Source organism: Ictidomys tridecemlineatus, chromosome 11, assembly GCF_052094955.1.
Source record: "Ictidomys tridecemlineatus isolate mIctTri1 chromosome 11, mIctTri1.hap1, whole genome shotgun sequence".
NCBI classification, from domain to species: Eukaryota; Metazoa; Chordata; class Mammalia; order Rodentia; family Sciuridae; genus Ictidomys; species Ictidomys tridecemlineatus.
Genome location: NC_135487.1, coordinates 102,598,553 through 102,613,953, shown reverse-complemented (window position 1 = coordinate 102,613,953; position 15,401 = coordinate 102,598,553). Strand labels below are relative to the sequence as shown.

The following is a 15,401-nucleotide window of genomic DNA, read 5'->3' as shown; positions in this document are numbered from 1 at the left end:
CTGAGAGTGGAACCCTGGTATCCCAACACAGTGCTACACGTGGAAATATTTCATAGAGATGTTTTAAGTCAATGCACTTTCTTTAGAGGTAAGGCAAGATTGTAGACCCCAGTTATGTCATATAGCTGTGAATTCTACTCTACTCCTTCAACAGAGCTCCGTTAGCCTTCCTAAGCCCTCATTCCTTCATTATATAAAATGTAGTGTTATCCTGAGGGTTTGAAAGGAAAAATATACATGAAGATGTTTTGAAAACCTTGAAGTACCGTGTGAGTATGACTTGTGTAATTTCTTAATAAGTCTGTTGATTTGTCACAGCCTCCACATGGCCCAATTGCCAGCCAAATGATCCTGTTAAATACAGCCCTTGAGCCAACTCCCAAGGAACATGTGCATAAAAGGAGACAGATGAGGCATAAATGTGTTTGGTTTTATCACTTGGCAGGGCTGGATGACAGGCTTGGGCGGGGGTGGCATGAATGAGAGTGAGTCAAGACTGACAGAAATGTAAGAAGCATATATGGTGGTGTTCTTTTCTTAAACTTTGTCTTTATATCGAAGTTTTAACTTGCTAATACAATTGCTGGTTCTTTAAGGAAGTGGTTTGGAGGCGAGGAGATAGTTATCTCAGGTATCAGACCTGGATTCAAACTTTGGTGGTAACCACAGACACATTAATCTCTCTGAACCTTAGGTTTTTTTTTTACTGATTAAAATGGAAGATTAATACCTACCTACCTCTGAGGGACATTGCGAAGACTGAGTCTGTGGGTGTTTGTATGTATTAGTCATTTATTGAAGCTTTATTATAATTATTACAAAGTTTCTTAAATGTTGCCAGTTAGGTGCTTAAATATTTGTTTATACGCTTAAAAATTATTAATAGTTGTAACAGTCTTTGAAAATTGTTATGAGTACTCACAGGAACCAAATCTGAATTAAGAAATGTGTACACTTGGCCTTTCATATCTGCAGGCTCCACATCCTTGGATTCAACCAAACATAGATTGAAACTATTAAAAAATTGCATCTGTACCAAACATGTACAACATAGTATAACAGTGACTTATGGAATATTTACATTATAGTAGTTATTACAAGTAATCTAGAGATAATTTAAAGTAAATGGAAGGATTGTGTAGGTTTTGTGCAAATACCATAGATAGCATTTTATATGAGGACTTGAATATCTATGGATTTTACTATCTCCAGAGGATGGGAGAATCCTGGGACCAATGCCCTGGAATACTGATGGACAACTATCTTACTTATGTCCTTGGACTCAGAGTAAAGAAAAGTGGGGGTAGAGTAAGGGAGAGATAAACTCATCTATCTGAAATATCTTTCTTGAAGCTATAGGAGATGGAGGAAAAAATAATCATCACATTAACAGTCAGAAAATCATTATCATATACCTGGTAATCTAGTTATAAAAGTTTCAAGTATATATAGTTAGTTTTAAATAACTTACAATTATAAAAAAAAAGACTACTCAAAATTTCAAAACTACTTTTTTTCTTCAGTTTTTAGTTTATTAGAGATAGTGACTGGTCTTAAGTTGAGAGCTCTGAAATAGCATCTGGTATATTTCACCCCTTCATTAACTGAGCAGCTGCTAACAGCTTGCCCTCTCTTGACGCTGATGAAGGCTTATGAAATATTAACAAAATGTGATAAGTACTTCTCAGGAACTTTGCTTGGAAGGATAGCTGACCAGAATGTTGAAGGAATTACTTTTAATAATATGCATATTTCTTTAACCTATCATTTCACCACTTCTGGGCCTATGTTAACCCTCAGTTCCAGTTAAAGTGACCTTTCTCACAGGTCTGTTAAGATGTGTTGCTCTGTCTTTATTCTCATGGCATTTCTCCTGTCTGAATACACTTCTACCCCTGTTTTCTTTTCCTTTTTTTAACTGTAATACATTTTATTTCATTGGGAAAAATCTGAATAAAGAGTCAAAATTTGTTCCCTTGAAGAAAACATTACCACAGCTTAAATAAATTGGGGGGAATGGGGAGGGTAAGAGTGCTCATACTGGTTCTGCCACTATCTTACCTGACTCGGAGGCCCTATTAGATGGGAGTCACGGGTGCCCAAGAGAATTCTGCTAGGCCTTCTAAATGGCCTTGAGAGCAGCTGTTAACATCTGCTTTCTGGCCCACAGACTGCCCAAATCCTGAGAGCTGCCATGGCGGTTATTAAAAATGTGTGAATAAACAGAATGCACAAGGACTAGATTGGTGTCTAGTCCTTTTCAGCTAATTACAGGCAATAACACTTGAACTAGGACAGAAAATATATAATTTATCAAAATATAGTTCTAATATATAGAAAAACACCTTAATCCTCTGGGGCCAAGACTCACCGCTTTTTAGATTCGCAAAGCCATTGAGTGAACCCAAAACTGGCTAGGGAACAGTGAGGCAAGGCCTCCTTTGTGGGGTGTGCCAGTCACCTAGTCTGTAATCTGATGAAGAAAAACCAGGTCATTTGCTGATTTTGTGAGAGGGCCCGGGACTCACTAAAGGCAAAAGAGACAAGACACTCTTGGATTAGTTCCAACTCCTTATAAACCTTAAAATAGAATTTGAAGTCTCGGACCAATGTCCTGTGTCCATGAGAATCAAGGTTGAACAGGTTACTGATCTGATTGGTTTGTTGCCATAGTACCAACGTGTCATACTCTTTTTCATTTTTCCCCCTCAAAATCCAAGTGGTTAAGGGATTGGTTGGGGAAATCTTAGGGTAGTTGCTGGCATGCTCCCCAGCCTGGACATTCAGGTGCACATGCAGTTTGCCACCAGAGAAGAGGGCCATTCTGGTGGAGTGGAGTGCAGACAAATATGTTCTCCAGGGTGAAGGTGACCGTGAAACAGCCCTCAGCACCACACTGTTGGGACAGAACCACCTTGCTGTCGGGGTCCTTCACCTCCACATGCATGCCCAGGCCAGGGGTCGAGGGAAGGAAGACCACCTTTTGCTTCTCCCATATCTGGGTTCGATAGTTGCCGATGATTGAGGTCTGGTCCAGGATTCCCTTAATGAAATAACGCTTCTCCATCTCACAGAGGTGGAAATAGAGCCCCTGGGCAGTGGCAGCACATATCACGAGCAACAGTAAGGCCAGTCGCCCCATGGTTGGCAGCCCCCTATCCCCATCACCTCCCCTGGTTGCTTTTTCCTATTCTTTCTTTTAACATTTAACTGTGCCATGTAGTGTAACACTATAGTATTCTGTCTTGTGTTCAGTTTCATTTATAAAAGTTTTATTCCCTGGGTTATAAATTCTTTAAAAGTAGGGCCCAACTTGTATCAGGAGGCCTTTATTGTTTTTGCCTCACACAGTGCTGGAGAAAGAGTAGTATTTAAATTGTCTGGAGTCAGACAGACATGAATTTGTAGCTTTGCTCTGCCACTTACCAGGTGTGTAACTTTGGGCAAATAACTTCTTTGGGCTGCCTTCTTCATTTACAAAGTAGCAGTAATGCCTTGTAATAATATATACAATACTAATTTAATAAGTGTTCAATAAAGGTTAAATACTGCTATTGTTATTCTTTAATTGAACCATGGTTTATTGAGTACCTGCATGTGTCAGGCACAGTACTGAGTCCTGGGTCCTGCGAGCTGGTGTAGAACACACCAGATACCATCTCTGCCCTTATGGAGCTTTTTGGAACAAAAGAGAACATGAACAACACATAAAATATAATTATAAATATGATAAGCACAAGAAGAAAAGAAATAACCACAGAAGAATGATTGACAGAGGTCTTTTTATCTGGGGCATTAGGAAGGACTTGTTAAATTGATGTTTAAAGATGAATAGAATTTTGCCAGGAGGGGGTATACCAGGCAGAGAGAACAGCATGCTCACAAGTCCCAGGACTAGAAAGAGCCTGGTGTACTCAAAGATTTGGAAGAAGGCCAATGTGGTTGTAGCGGAAGAACTGACGAAGCAAGTCCCCAGTCCCAGTGGGTGAGCAGCAAGCTTTTTGTTTCTGGCAACTCGGTCAGCTGACAATGGGAACATCTCTCTTCTTCACTTTCTTTTCTTTGAATGGGACCAATGTGTAAAAAATGTTGAAGCTTTGGGAATGTCACTCATTTACTGGGCATAATTAGAATGAGTTGTTCTGTGGAAGTGAATTTTTCAAAAATTAAGCCTGCTCCCACCTTTAAAAATATTTTTAGTGTTGTAGACAGACACAATACCTTCATCTTATTTATTTATTTTTATATGGTGCTGAAGATGGAACCCAGTGCCTCACATGTGCTAGGCAAGCGCTCTATCGCTGAGCTACAACCCTAGCCTAATCTGCCCTTTTAAGTGCCAAAAATTTTGTTGTGTTAATGAAAATTTTTCTAAAATATTTATCAGCCTTCTTAGCCTACAGTATGACCCTGGATCATTAAGAAGAGATTAAATCATGCTTCACCATGACTCAAATTATTTTAATGTTTTATGGCATTTAATGCCTACAACACCATCCAGATACATGGGGCTATTTTCTTCTGTTTTCAGTGACCCATTTTTATAAGCTCAGCATCATCGTCTGCTTATTTAAGTTCACTTTTTTTTTGGTTCTACAAAAACCATATTTCAATATCTTGTTCCTTCTTGCCGCAATTTTATGTGTCTCTAGATACATCATTCCCCAAATATGACTTGTTTCCTCTGTAAGCTAAGAAAGCAGATTTTTAACAAACCACAACTCTAAAAAGCTTAGAAAATTGAATTAGAGTGCTGGTGTGCAAGTTCCTCTTAGAGGTCGAGTGCACAGGTTTATAATGCATACTAATGCTGCATCAGAAGTCCCCATTGCTTCCTTAGCATGTGTCCAGGTTGCTGAGATGTCTAGATAATGGGGCTGCTGTTGTAAAATGTGTATTGTGGAACAGGGAGCTGGTTTTTTGTTCTTTAAAAAACAGATAAACACCAGTGGAAAAACAAACCAAATGACTAAATTATTGATGAGTCATAGAATTTTAAAGCTTAGAGGTACCAGAAAGATTGTTAATGCAGTCCCCTCCCCCACGTTGATGTTAGATTGCACCGCCTGAGTTCACATAGCTTTTGGCAGAGCTGGAAATAAAATTCAGGCTGACTGATTATTAGCCCAGTATACTCCTCTGTATCATCCTGCCTCTGAGAAAACACTAAATAATTGAATAGATTTGAAAACTTGTACTTTTTTATGTTTAGCTTTTCATTTCTAAGAATAGTCTCCATGAGAACTGGAACATTTGTGATCTTATTTTTGGCTCATGTTTTATGATCCTAGCTAGCAGCGCCTTATTTAACAGAACTGTACTCTGTGAAGATTCTCTTCCTGCCTGTAAAAGCATTGCCCATGTTGTATTCCAGACATCTTCTGCACATCACTGTATCCGGTCTCTGTATCACCCAGTTGGAGTTTAGAAGCCCAATCCTGGATTCCAGTCTTCATGGAATCACCAGTGCCTTCCTTGCCTTTGTATGCTGTTTGATTTGATTCTTATTATTTCCATGAGTGAAGGAGCATAATTCATTTTTACTCCCGAGGAAATGGATTCCCAAGAGAGAAAATGATGTGTGCTGGCTTCCTAACCAGTTAGTTACTGGAGTAGGCTTTATGCTCTTTTTAAGCCTTTCCCCCCAGTTTCTAGGCTCTTTAATCAATTAAATGTCTAGCATGTACAGCCTTAATGTTTAGACTTCTGCATAAAAGAAGACTGTTTATAATAGTATAATCTCCATGTGCTCAGAGCATCCATTATCACTGCCATTTCCCTGTGCCCCAGGTAGGGTCCAGCACATGTTAGGTGCACAGGCATACTGTCGATCCTTTGTATCTGTGGGTTACATTTATAGATTCAACCAATTTTGAATTGCAAGTACTCAGGAAAAAAAAATTACATCTATGCCTAGCAGGCATGGACTTTTTTCTTGTCATTATAACCTAAGCAACACAGTGTAATAACTACATACACAGTGCTTACATTGTATTTGGTGTAATCTGAAGATGATTTAAAGTACACAGAAGGATGTGATAGGTTCTGTGAAACACTGTGCCATTGGATATAAGGAGATAAAGGACCTTGTGGGTTCAGCCTTGTGGGTTCAGAGAGGCTGCTCCTGAGGGTGAGATAGTGGGGTTTTCTGCAAGTGGCTTTTAACTTGCGACCTGCCATGGGAAAACTGATGCTCCATTGTGCCATTGTAAGTTCTTTCAGTATTTTACTGTTGATCAAGTGTGTAACTGAAGATAGACACAGGTTTCTCATGACTGAGTTTTTTCCCAACTACATTGGCTCTTGGGTCCAACTCACAGTTCTCTAAGCTTATAGTAACAGTAATTTAATTAAGCATCTAGTTTAATTAGGGGTGAAGACAAAGTTATTTTTGTGAAGAATGTTGTGCTTTGTGGCTTTTCTTCATTTCTGGACAGAACTAGGGGTTATCCATCCACCTGATGGCTGAACTGGACATTGTGTTAATTCAGAGTCTAAAGTGTGTGGTTGTCCTGCATTATGATGGCATGCAATAAGTGGGTGGGTGAATCCTGCATCATTCTCTCTCCAGGTGGATTTACTTTAGAGAGGGAAATACAAACTATCCCCTCCTTTCTAAGATGAGTTCCTAAAAACCTGTTTAACAGTCAGATGGTGACTGCAAATGTCAACCCAGAATTCTATTGGGGGAGCTATTGAGACCCTGGAAATCACCTTTCAACAAGTGATAAACAAAAGGCTCTGAAAGTGACTCTGAAAAGGTGAATCAGAGGACGATGAAGTTAGGATGTGGCATTGAGGAGTCGCCCTCAAATCAAGAAAACTTGTTCCTGTGGCCCAGCATGGCAGGGGCTCTCTGACTTATCCTATAACCTTCTGTTTTCTAATATAAAGAAGAAGAAACTAACTTGGTCTTTTTTTTCTCACCCTTTCATGTAAACTTTTCCATATGTTTTTAATTAAAATTATCTTTCTTACAGTTTTATTTTAAAAATGATTCCTGCTAGCTGGGCATGATGGTGCATGCCTGTAATCTCAATGGCTTAGGAGGCTGAGGCAGGAGGATCACAAGTTCCAAGCCAGCCTCAGCAACTTAGTGAGGCCCTAAGCAACTTAGATACCATCTCAAAATAAAAAATAAAAAGGTCTAGGGATGTGGTTCAAAAGATTTCTGCTAATTGGAGGACATGGGCTGAGAGTATTTCGTGCACTGTCTGGAAAACTGTAAAGAAGAATGCATCTCCATAAATTCTCATTAGAGATAGCTGTTGTTAATATTTTGACAAGTATCCCTCCAAATACCTTTTTTTTGTTTTTTTTTTTTAAGATCGAGAGAGAGGAGAGAGAGAGAATTTATTTTTAATATTTATTTTTTAGTTTTCAGCAGACACAACATCTTTGTTTGTATGTGGTGCTGAGGATCAAACCCGGGCCGCATGCATGCCAGGTGAGCGCACTACTGCTTGAGCCACATCCCCAGCCCTCCAAATGCCTTTTTAATCATAGAGATTCACATGATTTTACATACTATCCTAGAACCTGATTTTTGCTCTATGTTATGTGTCTTTCCATGTTAGTAAACACCTGGAACATTTTCAGTAGCACCTTGTATACTGGTTTATGACATAACGTTTGACAAATCTTACATTCTTCCCCTATAATATATGGATCTAGTAAAATCTCATGGGTTGTTAGGTGGATAAGTGATAGTGTGTCAGGTCACTGGTACAGAAGATGATACGGAAAGATGCTCAGTAACTGTTAGCTGCTAAACATCATACATGACATCTTTTTAAAGGTGTGTTATTATCCCCTTAGGATAAATTCCCAAGGGTGGGATTACTGAGTCACATGGCATGAACGTCTTGGTCCTAGTTTGTGACACCAAATAGCTTTCTAGAAAACCTTACTCCCACCCACCATGCCAGAAGGTGCTCTGGTCTCACATCCTCACCAGACACATTTTATCAATTTTTAAAATCTTTGTCAGTCTGAAAGGTGAAAATGTCATCACATTATATTTCTTTGATTACGAATGAGATCCTGTGGCTTTTCACATTTTATTGTCCATTTCTGTATCCTTTTATAAGTTGCTTGCTTATGCCTTTGCCAATTTTCAAAGACCTGTCTCTTTTTAATTATTGATTTGAAAACTCTTTTGCTGTGTGGCAGATAATTTTTTAAGTTTTTTTCCCCCCTCTCTGGTATGTTGCTATTTAATTTTTTATAATAATCAAAGAAAATCCTTATATTCTTATATTATGGGTTCTGGTTTTTTAAAATCATTTTTGTAAAGGTCTTCTTATTCTAAGATTATTAAAATATTCACTTATAGAACTAGTATTTTTATAATGTAACATAACATTTAAATCTTTGCTCTATCTGGAATGTATTTGAGAGTGGGGTTAAGAAAGAAGTTAGGAATTTGGCTTTTTTCCTCTGCAAATAACCAGTTTTTCCAACACTCCCTCACCACTATCTGTAAGTGCTAGCCTTGTCGTATGCTAAAAGAAATCTTGCTCTTTCCTGGACTCTGATTTGTTCCATTGATCTGTCTTGTCTAATTTCCATGCCAGTAACTGTGTCAGGAGATTAATAAATCTTTCTAGAAGCTGCAATAGTTTCATGCTCATGTGCTCCAGAAAGAATCAAGCTGATATTTTACCTAGATGGTCTTAAACTTTTTGGTTTCTGAGCTTCATACTCTAAATTATGGTTAAGTAATCTGAATTACCATATTTGCTCTTTGGCCTCTCTGGATACTGGATTTTGGACTGTTTACCCGAGAAACAGAACATTTACCTAGTTTCCTTTAATTTTGACTTGGCTTTAGATAATACATGTGGCTGACTGACCAGAGAGATATGTTCTCAACTCTTTTTACACTCCCCATTTCAGTTATCTTTTTTTTTTCCCTCTAATTTTCTTTGGGGGGTGGGGGTAGAAGGACACAATGCCTTTACTTTATTTATTTGTTTTTAAGTGGTGCTGAGGAGGATCAAGCCCAGGGCTTCCTGTGTGCCAGGTGAGCACTCTACCACTGAGTCACAACCCCAGCCCCTCAGTTGTCTTTTTAACATATTTTTAATAACAGTGTTTGAGATACAGACATTCACTCTACTTCTGCTTGCTGAACTCCCCTACTCCTATACGGTTTTATCTGGAACAGTATTTTAATACTGTGAAAAGTCATTGGTAATATTGTGTAAGATGTTTTGAGTTTTCCCCTCCTGGAGAGATTATTCTGCATTTGAAATTTTTCTAACCACAAAGTGTATACTCTGCTCATATTTCTTTTGTTCTTCTTACTTTGCCTTGATTAGAACAATTGAACCAGCAGGTTGATTGTGTTCAGCTTAGTGTACTGTTGTAAACTGGCCCTGTCTTGAGTAAGAGATCCTGTGGCCGCATCTCAGCTTTCTTTGGGTCTTTGAAGCAGAAATAGTGCCAAACATGTTTCCTTTTTTTCTATTTTTATTTTCCTTCTATTTCAACCTCAACTTTGTTTATCCTGCTCTTGAAATTTTTGTTTATTTTAACAACTGCTCAATAGAATCTACTATATACTTAACACTTTGATAATTGGCAATATTAATAAAATTTTATTTGTGTTACCCTTTGAAATTTTCTAAAATACTTGCATATATGTTCCTGTTCTACCTGAACAACTACCTTCTGCCACCATCTGCTCCCACCTCTGTAAGCTCTGCTTGAGTCTCAGTATACAGACCTTATTTCTTCATACTCAAATATTTGAATTTCTCTTCTGTGTAGTCTATTCCTGGCCAAGGCCTCTAGACACCTTTGTGTTTAAGGAATCTTTGCCAGTTTTTAACTATATAGAGTTGATGGTAACTATGGTGGGAAGGAGAGGAATTAAGTCATCACTGTACGGGTGAACACCCAAGAACACATACTAGCATTTAACAGTGTTTTGACTGGCTCCAAGGGCAAAGAAATAAACCCTATTCAGCCATTGTTTACTGACACCATGGTAACTATGGTAAAAGGAAGATTATATACAGATCAATAATGTTGATAGCAGGGATTTGTGAGTACTGTAGACTTTTATGGAGATGTTTGTGGAGCACTTAAAAATGTTTAAGACCTTGTGCTAGACCTGATGACTATACCACATTATGTGTCTGCCATTAAGAATTCATAGCATAGGGCTGAGAAGGTAGCTCAGTGGTGAACACTTGCCTAGCATGTGCAAGGGCCTGGATTCAATCCCAGCTCCGGGGGGAAAATGCTGGAGAATAATAACCTAGGAAGAGGGGATCACTTTGAGCTGTCATAGTTAGGGACTAGAAAGTTTGTTTTTACAGAAAGATTGGACTTGAGCTGTCCTTCAGATCTTTTGCACTGGTGTAGGCCCTCCATTGTGGCTTCAAAAAGAAACCTCCAACATGCAATTCTGAGGAATAATAGACAAATTCAAAAGGACAGAACTTTTTTTAACATTTATTTTTTAGTTATAATTGGACACAATACCTTTATTTTATTTGTTTTTAGGTGTTGCTGAGGATTGAACCCAGGGCCTTGCCCGTTCTAGGCCAGTGTTCTACCGCTGAGCCACAATCCCAGCCCCAGAACTTTTCTTTTTTGAAACCTGCATTTTCTAAAGATTTCACTGGAGGATTGCTCTATCAATCCTCCTATCTTGGTCTCTTGAGTAGCTGGGAAGATAGGTGCTTAACACCAGGCTCGGCTCTGCATTCTCTGCTGACTTGCATTGTTTCTGAGGAAAAGTCCACTGCCCCTTAGCTCCCCTGTATGTGAACATCTTCCAGAGGTTTGGGTTTTTTTTCTCTACGGCTAGTTTCACACATTTTAAAATATAATGAGCCTTGTTTATCATGTTGCTGGAGCTTGGGGTTTGTGAGCTTCTTGGATCTCTGGCTTTATATTTTTCATCAAATTTGGGAAAATTTTGGCTACTATTTCTTCATTTTTTTTTGGTCCCTGATTCCCCAGTCCCCTACAATTGTGTGTGCATGTGTGCATTAGTTTGAAGTTTTTATACAGCTCAATGATACTCTGTTATTTTTTCAGTTTCAATTTGAATAGTTTTCATTGGTAATCTTCAAATTCCTAATCCATCCTTCAGTGTATGTTTCATTTCAGACATTGTAATTCTCATTTCTGCAAGTCCAATGTGGGTCCACTTTCATGTCTTTATTTAACAAGCTCAATCTATTCTTTAAATTTTTAATATATGGAGCACAGTTATAATTGTTTTGAAGTTCTTATCTAGTAGTTCTATTATTTGTGTTATTTCTGATAGATTTTTCTCTGTATTGTGAGTCCTGTTTTATTGTTTCTTGCATACTGAGTGATTTTTTTTAATATTTATTTTTTAGTTGGACAAAGTACCTTTATTTTATTTATATGTGGTGCTGAGGATCAAACCCAGGGCCCTGCACGTGGTAGGCAAGCGCTCTACTGCTAATCCACAACCTCAGCCCTGATTTTTTTTTTATTTAATGTTGGACATTGTGAATTTTATCTTGTTGAGTGCTAGATATTTTAGTATTCTTGTAAATATTTTTGAACTTTGTTCTGGAACACAGTTATGTTACTTGGAAGCAGTTTCTTTTTGGTTTTGCTTTTAAACTTTTTAAAGCAGGACAAGAACAGCATTTAATCTAGAATTAATTTTTCTTTACTTCTAGGGCAAACATTTCTGAGTTCTCTACTCAATTCCCTTGAAATATGAGGTTTTTCTGACTGTGCTTGTTGGGAACAGGAATCATTGTGGTCCTTTGTTAGCTCCAGATACTTTTCTCTCTAATCCCGTCAAGGTGATTCTTTCCCAGGCCTCAGGTAGTTTCCTCACATGTATGTGCTTACAGTACTCAGCAGGATCCTTTTTTAGATGATTGGGGAGTCCCCCTGTCTCAGTTTTCTGTCGCTAAAAGTGAATACCATGTGCTGGGTAATTATAAAGACTAGAGATAGAGGTTTATTTAGCTCACAGTTGTCGTATGGGAAGCCCAAGAGCATGGCACTGGCATCTGGTGAGGGCCTTCTTGCTGCATCATAAGGTGGCAGAGGGCATCACATGGCGAGACAGAGCAAGTATGTGAGCTGGGGTCCCTCTTCTTCTTCTTCTAAAACTACTAATGCCATCATGGGGTTCCATCTTCAGGGTCTAATCTAGGTTCCGTACCTACCAAAGGCCCTGTCTCCAAATGTCATATGAATTGGGAGATTAAGTTTCCAACACATATATTCTTGGAGAACACATTCAACCCATAGCACCCCCTCTGTGATCGTGCAAGGATCTCTTTCTGTGCAGTTCTCTTCTCTAGTCTTCTATTCTGTGAACTCTGACCTCTTTGGCTTCCCTACGCTAGTTTTATTTCACCAATATAGGGAGACTTCTGCGCTCTGCCTAGATGTCTCTTCCCTGCACTGTGGCCTAGAAATTCTCAGCAGATAGTAAGCTGGGGCAGTTCTAGGGTCCTCTTATATTGTCTCCTATCTTCCAGGGATCATTGTCTTCATTGTTTGTTGTTCAGTGTCTTGAGAACTTGTTTCATGTCATTTTGTTTTTGTTTTCTTTCTTTTTCTTTTATGTGTGTAGAGGGGGTTGCTGGGGATTGAACCCAGGGACACTCTTACATGGAGATTTATCTCCAACCCTTTTTATCATTTTTAAAATTTTGCAACAGGTATAAGTTGCTAAGATTGGCCTTGAACTCAGTCTTCCTACCTCAGCCTCCCACATAGCTGGGATTAAAGATATTCACCACTGCACCTGGCTTCTGTTCTCTGTGTTCTCCTTGTTTCATGTAGGAGGGTAAATTTGATCCCTGCTGCTCCATCTTGGCCAGAAGCAAAATTTCTCCCAGAACAGAGCATTTAAATTTCATACTCATTTCTGTTATGAGGAAATTAAGTGGGTCTGGTTATAGTTTTTCACTTCATCTTCCTTTTCAGGACTTCCCAAATAGTTCTTTTAAAAAATGGATTCAATATTTATTGAGTGCCTGTGGTACATGATGCTGTATGTTATTGCGAAAATGTATAGGCTCAATCCCTGAACCAGATGAGCTTCAGGTCTAGTGAGGGTCAGATAGGGTTCTTGTTGCTATAATTAAAATAAAGTTTTTGAAAGATATAAAATGATGCTGGAATGCAGAGAGACAAATGTACATTGTGTTAAAGATGATAAACAACTCGGGATCAGAATGGATGGACTTTTGCTGATGCTTGTGAATTCTGTCTCCTAACCATGAGAATGTTGCCCACCCTTTCCTGGATACCTGTTCCTTCTCCTATCCAATAGGGAGGATTGACTCTGTACTCTTGATCCCCCAACTCTTGTGGATATGTCTTCTTCCCACATAACCTTTTTTCCGTTTGAGCTTTGGTCATACTGTTCTGATTTAATTTTCTCTTTTACTTTCAGAAGTATAAGTGTCTTAAAGATTGAAATATAACAAGCCAGTTACGTTTACTCTAGGTAGATAAATCTTTTAAAAATGAGTTTGTACATTTTCAAAAGCAAATGTTAATTGGTTAATGGGAAGGAATGGTACAGAAGGTCAAGGGTAGCAGAAAACCACAATTGCAGTTAATAAGTCTGTTCTACATATCTAGAGGGACTCTTTGGGTGATGAATGAGATCAATTATCATCTCAGTTGTTAAGGTGAGGCAGATGATTGCTAGTGACATCCAGTAATGATTGTTGTGTGACTGATCAGTTGGAAAATTTGGGTAATGCAAGTGTTCACTGACAGGTCAGGTCTGAGGAGCATTTCTTGAAAAGTAAGAGGTGCAGGCCTTCATTGACTCAAGTCAGATTATATTGTAGACTGGTCAAGACAACCAAGAGCTCAAGAACCATTAATGATGGAATTTTTTATTCATCCTAGCTAGTTTTACGACCAGAACCTTCTGTGGAAAAATAATCCATGTTTACATAACTGCTAGAACATGTGGTCTGTCTGGAGCTTGTGGTAGCTCTGGATATTTTCTGCTTTTCCCCAAGAAACTCATTAATGTAATTTCAGACACTGTCTCCTTGCTCAAGAGAACATGCGATCTTGCTTTGTGTAAAATATCTTACAAAACACACTGCTATGTCAGTGTGCAAGCTTTGGTTCCAAGAGTCTCTAGCAACCCTACTTCTTAGATGCTTGGCGAGCCTACATGTATGAATAGCCCTTCTGTCCTACAGAGACTATGAGAAGCTCTGCCTGAGCATTTGAGAGTTAACCAGTATTTATTCAGCAAACCTCATGAGAGGCACTCGTAGTGCTACTTGCAAAAATTGTGTAAGAGGGTCTTTTGACCTCAAAGGCACTTCCTACTTGGAGGGGAATAGCTTAGGTGAACTGAGGAGGACCACAAGAGAAAATCGGAAGATAAGCAAAACAGTTCATGTTTTGAGTTCTGTCTTTTCACACTTCTTTGTTGGGATTGGTGGTTTGGGTGATCAGGTAGCTGGTATCCCACCATTTATAGACATGTTCTATTTTGAGATCGAGTTTGTGGTTTGGGAAGGATATAGTATAATCATTTTCAACAAAAGCTTATTGAGGTGCAGAGTATCCCTATGACAGGAATAGAGAGTACCAAGAAATTATAAAGTTACATGCTGTGCTTGTAATGAGCTTCTCATATTTGGGAAGGCAGGACATATTTAAGATTTAAGATCCTGAGACATAAGTCTTAATAAAAAAGCATAGTCGCCAACATTTAATAGAAATGTATACTAAATTATTAATAGGAACAGGGCTTGGGAAGGGGCCTATATTTTTTGATATATACACTATACTATATATAGTATATAATTTCTGTATGGTGGACATTTTTATCAGGTGAAGCTACTATCTCATTGGAATTTTATTTTTTTTATAAGTTAAAGGATATAGACTAGAAGACCATACATACTATGTTAACCTGAAATATCTCTGTGTGGTAGGATTATGAACAATGCTTCATTTGTTATACCTCCTTATAATTGTCTGTTTCCTATAAATTATATATATAATTTTATACATTGGGGGAAAACTCAAAAGCACCTCAATGATGATTACAAGTATTTTAATGAATGCACCATATTTTGGACAATACACTATCTCTTTTTTGCCTCCTGTCTCCTACCACAGCTCTAGTAAGGTTTATTATTATATTATTTTATTAATATTACTATTGACTAAAAACAAGACAAGGCCATTTGCTTTTACCTCTTGTTATTTTGGTGTTAGACTGGAAGCAAAAGGAATGCAGCTACTAACTATTCCGTTATACTGTGAAGATGGCCTAGAAAAATTTAAATTATGTTGATTGGGTTATAATTATGTCTGTCAATGTGGGCTCTATCTCTTGTTTTAAAGCATCCTAAGAATACTTTACCATATCTTTATATTTAGTTCTGGTGGAAAAA

General features: G+C 38.3%; 1 protein-coding gene across 3 annotated transcripts in view; it reads left to right on the top strand.

Annotated features, from left to right (window-relative positions):
• The window catches only part of Sort1 (sortilin 1), a 68,625-nt gene that overhangs the window by 8,625 nt on the left and 44,599 nt on the right, over window positions 1–15,401 (top strand). The window lies entirely within an intron of this gene.